This window comes from Pinus tabuliformis, chromosome 4_1 (genome assembly GCF_031772625.1).
Source record: "Pinus tabuliformis cultivar Carrire ecotype Pingquan chromosome 4_1, CPIR1, whole genome shotgun sequence".
In the NCBI taxonomy this organism is placed as follows: domain Eukaryota; kingdom Viridiplantae; phylum Streptophyta; class Pinopsida; order Pinales; family Pinaceae; genus Pinus; species Pinus tabuliformis.
In genome coordinates, this window is record NC_142303.1 from 981,800,564 (window position 1) to 981,807,840 (window position 7,277).

Below are 7,277 nucleotides of genomic sequence, written 5' to 3' on the forward strand. Positions count from 1 at the left end.
ATAACGGAAAATAATTCAAAACTTAGAATAGAAGGATATGTGAGGGATGGAGTCCCTAAGAGTCCCTAGAAAATAGGTCTTTGACTTCAGATAATGCTCCCTAAGAGTCCCTTAGAGTCCCTAGCAAATAGGTTTTTGAGTCCCTAGCAAATATCGTCATTTAGTCCAATAACGCTCTACATATTTTTAATTGGTTGTATTCCTATTTCAGGAAGAATCTGAGAGAGTATTGATCATTAAAGACCTTGTAATCTATTTAAGTTGGTCTAGGACTCAGTTTTGTGGGTTCAAAAATTTTGGAAAGAACGCACAGTCGGAATTTCAGTTCTCTATATCTTCTTTGTTCCCTGAACAATTTGTCAATTTGAACCTGTACACCGGAGCGATTCCATGCAATTTTGCTGGTTGGATTGCTTTGTATGTATAAGGAATATCCTCAAGTCAGTTAATGGTGCTCACTGCAAATAAATTGACCCTGAAAAGTGTAGTTCGGTTCGGAATTTTGTTAAGAACACAATTACTACACTTTTGTACACTATTTTTCTTTTTCTGTTCACTGGACCACATATGATTTCATGATTGAATTGGAGTGAATTGGAAACGTTGTTGGTAACTTTGTTCTATATTATTATGAAATCATTTTGATTCTGTTGTTTAACGCTAATAGTTGACCATTATTATTCAATCATTTTGTTTACTTTCTTACATACAAAGGCATTCTCTTTACGTGCATATGAATGCCATGAATCTGAGGAACTACATTCAATTATTTAAGTTGCTTTCTTGTTCATAGTAATGTTATTGCAGTGAATATTTGATAGATCTACATCTCCAAATATTTCACTCTCTTTCGATTCATATGCATATGGAGTTACATCGATGTTAACTTATGCATGGTTGATATAGCGTAATGTTTTGACTGATCGATAGATGAGATATTAATAGATTTAAATCTTTTAGTCATTTTGTTCATCTTTCTTCTCCATAATTATATGTTGTTAGAGATATGTTTGTGGATAGCGCAAGTTGTTTTAAGTTCATTTCCTATTGTTTAATGATATTTATTAACTTGCAGACAATTTAAGGTGATCCTTTTGTTAGATCTGCATCTCACAAGTTGTTACTTCTTATTCATATATTGTAAATCTTGTATTTACAACTATGATTTCATTAATAGTTTTTTGATTGATCTTGAATTGTCGAATTTAGACATAAGCTTGAGCCTAGGCCTATATATACATCATTAAAACATAGAATTTCAATTAGAGTAGGCTTTATTGATTGTGTTTCTCTCATATTCTCTAAAAACACAAAAGAAAATTGCTTGCCTCAAATCAAGTCTCCATTCATTGGAGCATCACCTCGTGAAGGGTAAAATGGTCCCAAAATTCCATTCAGGGTTGTCATTAATAGAAAAGAGTCTAATCGCGACTCTGACCAGGTAGCTCCTCCCGTTTTGAGTCAAGATATTTCCAGGTGTCAACATGACCCAAGCATGAAACCCATGCCTTAATAAGTCATAATAATAATAATAATACAATCTTTTTCTTTCTTTTGATAAATACATTTCATTATGACAAATACAATTATGAAGACCAAACCTACTTAAATTCTTCAACACTCCCTCTTAACTAGGGAGGTATTCATATGTATATACAAGTACATGGAAGATCTCAAAACACATGAACCACGAAGAGTTTAGGCACACACAGTGCAATAGACGAGAATCCTGACTAGGCAAATCTATCCAGGTGGGACTACGATGGACTAAAGATTTCAGCCTCTTAGGTAACATCAAGCTTGCTAACCATCAACCCAGGGAACTAGGTGTGTAATGCAAGATCAGAGCTTTATTACCAACACCACCTTCCCTATTTTTAGAACTAGTCATCAACACATAGGCCGACCATATGTTCTCCCAAGCATACACTATGTCTCAACACATCAAATCTCTCCCGATCAAACATATCGATAACATCGAGCATGCTTCCAAAACTTCGAGAGATTTACTTCAACAATCACAACCCCAATCAGTAACAACCTTACACATAAGTAAACACAAACCTTTTGGGTCTTCAAACATCTTGATGCTGCTTCACAATTATCACAGTAGGACTTAGAGGCTTCCCAAACAAATCTTGACAGCATATTCCTCAATCATACAACTTCCTTTCCTACTTCACATGCGACAACATATTCTACAATTGTATCCTGCTTTCCTTCTTTCAGTAGGAAATCAACATTCATTCTCCAATTTCTTCTTCGAGGTATCCATCATGACTATAATATGCCCTCCCTCTCAACTTGGGAGTTATACTCTTTTCCTTTATCCAGGCTCCCTTTTAACTTAGGGAGATGAACTTCTTTCTATGATATCAGAGGATATTTCATGGCTTCAATCCTTCTTATTAGAGTCATCTTGATCATCATAATTCATATAACTTCCTTCATCATGCTTATCAATCAAATCAACTTTACTTACGAATATCTTCAACATCTTGAAGATTATGTTCCTGTGCAACTTAAATAGAAAGTACAACCAAATACATATATAGAAGCATAAAATTAACCATAACAAAATCATGGAAGTATTAGAATTTATACATCAAATACCAAAACTTAGTTAGGCTGATAATCAACAAGAGACGCATACTTTTAAACCTCAACTTCTTGCTCAGGTTAGGTTATAACCGCTAGATCACATCAGTAACTCAATCAAGATATCAACCTCATCATATCTAGGGCCTCAATATTTCTTCTAGAGATATGGCATACTCTACTATAATATATTGCAAACCCTAGAAGCAATTCAAACAAGTATAGTTCTACAATGCATCCAACAACTTTAGACTTCATATGTTAGACTTCTACTAGAATTTAATGCAAACCCTAGATTCCATCTTTGAGACACTAAGCCTTAGATGTCAAGAATCAAAACCAATCACAACATAATCTAAGGTTTCAACTAAATGACAAACTTCTGCTAGGGTTTGTTATAAACCCTAGATTCATCATCAAGGCTAAATAATATCATCACATCGTATCCTAGAATGTCCAACTTTGAATAGGGCTTAGTTGCAAACCCTATAACTGATGAACATCAACAATTAGTTATCACATATACATATCTAGGATTTAATAATCATGCACACACATATTAATATCCATTAGGTAAGTTCAAGACACAAATATCAATACAATTAAACTCAGACATATCATGATCTTGATTAGTCTAGGGTTTTGATCATATGGATAAACATACACATATGGTTTCATTCCTAGGACATCATATTAGCTAAAATAAAGTTATTGCTTATAAACCCTACCAAACCTTATGGTTTCGATACATGAGCATTATCATCCAACCCTAAAGGACCAGGGTTTCCATAGCAATTCTAAAACTCCAAACATGACATTACCATAAACACCCTAAACATTAAAAGAATAGTATTTTTCTAGATTTCATCAGTAACCTAAATAGACTAGGGTTTTTCACATTAGCATTGACACACCCTTAGGTTAGGATTTTACAGAGAACCTTTTATGGTTCCACAAAAATGTTAATTTTAATGAGGGTAGATTTAATCTAATGATTAATCTCCCAAACAAGAATCTTTAAGATTCAAAAATCTTAGACATAGCACTTGTTAGTAAAGGAAAGCAGATTTATTTGAATGAATGAATATACCTTTATCTCGAAAAGCACATGGCTTATGGTCTAAAACATACCTTTAAGTTGTTTTCTAAACAAATAGCTAACAGCTCTTGCCGTTAGAAGATAGAGTGGTGACTGCTTCCATTACAAGCGCTTGAAAATGAACAGGAATTTATTATGCTGTCAAACTAAAGCCAACAACCACAGAATTTTTGATTTGACCCAATGTATCCAAGAAAATTTGCCAATAACTATTATGTTAAATACCATCAAAATCTGGATCTACAGTTCAAGCATTTTCAATGATAATTTTTTTCAATGTGATGCCATCATTGAAAGCCATATAAAACATATAAATCCTGTCTGTACAATTTTTCTGATAACAGACAGACATTCAGGATTACCTTAGACATCCTGGTATGTACACATTTCTCTGAAGCTTCTTTCTGGCTGAGGCTGTGGCGAAGAAGCTCCTGACTTTTCAAAATAATTACAGAAATAATTACAGCGACAGTGCCCACTGTGGGTATCTAAATCTTACTTTCTGCAAATCTGAAAGTAGTGTCGCTGAAGCTTTTGTACTTATAACTGGGTTCAATCGATTCAGGATTTAGAGAATTTGACAGCCTCTCAACTTAAAATTTGCCAACCCTTGTATCTGTGAGCACAGCATGAAAATAATCAGAAGAGATCGAATGGAATTAGAAGAAGACGGAAAGGAATTGCCATTGAAGCAAATCTAAAAGTGACGTTGGTGAAGTCGTCATACTTGTAAATGGGCTCAAGCTGTTCAGCTGCTCAGAATTTATTGAGATTTTGAGAATCTGTCCTTCAGAATTTGCAAACCCATATATCTATGCACACAACATAAAAATAATCAGAAGAAATTAATTGGAATTACAAAATGAAAATATTATTGAAGCAGTGAATCAGAGATTGATATGTTAAAACTAGGAACAAATTGGAAGAAACTCGCAAAGCTGATACAGGGGAGGTTAATGTAATCCCCTTACCTTCCCAGCATCATTACAGTTGCTTGAGGATTACTTCCAGGAGATCTATTGAAGGTCGATCCATCAATCACCCTAAGAGAATCAATTCCTTGAACTTGGTATTTATCATTGACAACGCTATTGACTTGGCAACCTCCGTGATAGTGCCATGAGGTAGAGAAATTCGTTCGGCAGAATGATTCCATTGCCTTGTAATCGCTTGTATTTACAAAGGACAGACCACCATCAAAATGCTTTATGAAAAAGAATTTGGGAATTGTTTCCTGAACCCTTTTTATGGTTCTCAGCCCTTTCACACAATTTTCTAGATCCTGTGGATGGGAAAAATAATTGAATCTGACATAAGGATCTTCACTAAAATCCCGAGACCTAAGACGGAGATCCCCCTTGGATAGAGGCCCAGCAACGAACTCAAAAATGGTTACCACATTTAAATAACTTCTAAAGAATGGATGAAATGTATATGTGCCTGGCTCTTCTTCATTCGGGCTGTAGTTCTTTTTGTCCAGAGAGAAAAAATCAAGATAGTATTATATTGAGTCTTTATACTATTGAGTCAATATAAAGACTAGATATAGGAGACAGTAAGGGCCAAAACTAGCATCCTTGCGAGTATATGAAAAACAAAAACTTACAGACATAGGATCACCCTAAGGAGATCAAAACATCATTATGCTAAAATCAGAGCAAAAAACAGTCTTTACAAATGCTTGGATTCACAGATGACTGAATACTTATAACAAAAAGTGACTATCTGAGTAGCCAGTAAGGATAAAGAATAAACAAAAGGGTCAGATCATAGTCCAGGGATGGAAAAATCCTAGATGAAGCAAGAACAATCACCATCAGAAATCATCAAGGACCAGGAACCAGGCTCTAAAGACAGTCCTTCCTTCGATAGACGATCAGCGTGAACATTTTGGGAAAGGGATGTGGTTAATTGAGCACTAATCCATAATATTCCAGAAATACATAATCCTATCCATCCATCCTGATAAATGAGGACCTCTGATACGACATGCTCCCCTAACATGGTCAATCATGGATTTTGAGTCACCAAATATTAAAATGTTCTAAATCTCAAAAAATACACAGAACAAGTTTTTTGTTTCAATTCCCCTTCAATTATGATCCTCATAACTACAGCCAAGTTACGAGGATCATAAAGTTACAGCCAAGTTACGAGGATCATAATTGAATGGGAACTGAAAAAAAACTGGACGATTCAATAAAGCCAGCCGGAGTTACACTCACAACTCGAGGCAATGAATATTCAAGGCGTGGAGGAGAGAGGAATATAATCCCAACTTTTGGGTTATCAGCAATTCCTTTTCCAACACCAGGCAAATCTTTAACCACGGGGATGCCTAAAGATTCCAAGTGCTCCCGTGGGCCGATTCCGCTGAGCAATAGTAGTTGAGGACTCCCAATAGCACCACAAGAAACTATAACCTCACCTCCATTTTTGGGATTTAATACAGCAACATGAGCTTCTCCAACACTGTCCATATACACCACGGCATAAGCCTTGGGTTTCGAGGTATCTTGTTCTCCTTCTGTTACTCGACAAGTTACAGAAACGAATCAATGAACAGCACACAATGTCTATCAAGATATGAGTGATTGAACAACACAATTTCTATCAAGAAGATGCAATACTACTATCAATTTCTATCTAGAAGATGCAACACTACTTCTATCAATTTCAGAGGAAGTTCTTGTATCAATTTCTATCAAGAAGATGTAAAGACTCAAATCTTTGCACCTACCTTGCTCTTTGTCAATCCTATTGAAGAGGATCTGGGAGACCATCGCCCTTGTCGCAATTCTAAGCTTGTTGCAGTTCGCGTGCTCCAGCAGATCGGCTGAGGAATGGCGTAATCCCCTGCCATCAAAAGTGGTTCCGCCAATCTTCGTTCCTCCAATATGCTCCAATGTATACCCGTTATAAGGATTTGCTCCCGCTCGGCGAAGGGCATTCATGAAGGTAATTTGCCAGCGCCTGAGCGCTGGACGAAATACCACAGAGCCCTCCACCCATGGTAGGATTGATTAACAAGGGCTTCCTCCCACCCTGAATCTCGAATATATGTCACAGCTGCTCTGGAGTAGAAGCCGGCGCTTATAGTGCTGCTTCCACCAAGAACTATTCGTCGTTCATTATCCACGCCATCTTCAGATTTGAAGCTCTGGGCCGGATCATCTCTGGGCGTCGTATTGAGAATATTTTCTATGAACCCTTTTTCCCGCCAGGCTATGGGCAAGGTGTGGCCCAATCCGCCCCGTTCCAGTAATAGTGTGCTAAAATTTTGTGACAATGTAGCTGCCAATGGGCAGCCTGCTGTTCCCCCGCCACAATAATGTAATCATACATCTGGACAGTTAGGTATCTTAGTGGCGTCGGAACAAACTGACATATACCCTGGGTCCTCTGCATTGCATGCTTATCAAAATTAAAGTGTTATAAGATTAGAAAACAATTAAAGTGTTTATTGGGCTCCTAGTTTGCCAGTGATATTATATGGGTGTGAATTGCGGGCTAGCAGCATCCTTGTCTCAAAATGGAAGCAAATTGAAAAAATTAAAAAAAACATTTGGTCATGAGCAAG

General features: G+C 36.6%; 1 pseudogene across 1 annotated transcript; it reads right to left on the reverse strand.

The window, feature by feature from the left end:
- Positions 1 to 3,881: 3,881 nt before the first annotated feature.
- On the reverse strand, positions 3,882 to 7,031 carry LOC149179417 ((R)-mandelonitrile lyase-like; annotated as a pseudogene). Its single transcript, XR_016258283.1, has 5 exons — positions 6,438 to 7,031; positions 5,860 to 6,224; positions 4,669 to 5,120; positions 4,425 to 4,509; positions 3,882 to 4,313 (listed from the first exon to the last, which is right to left on the reverse strand). The product of XR_016258283.1 is annotated as a (R)-mandelonitrile lyase-like (transcript).
- Positions 7,032 to 7,277: the final 246 nt, after the last annotated feature.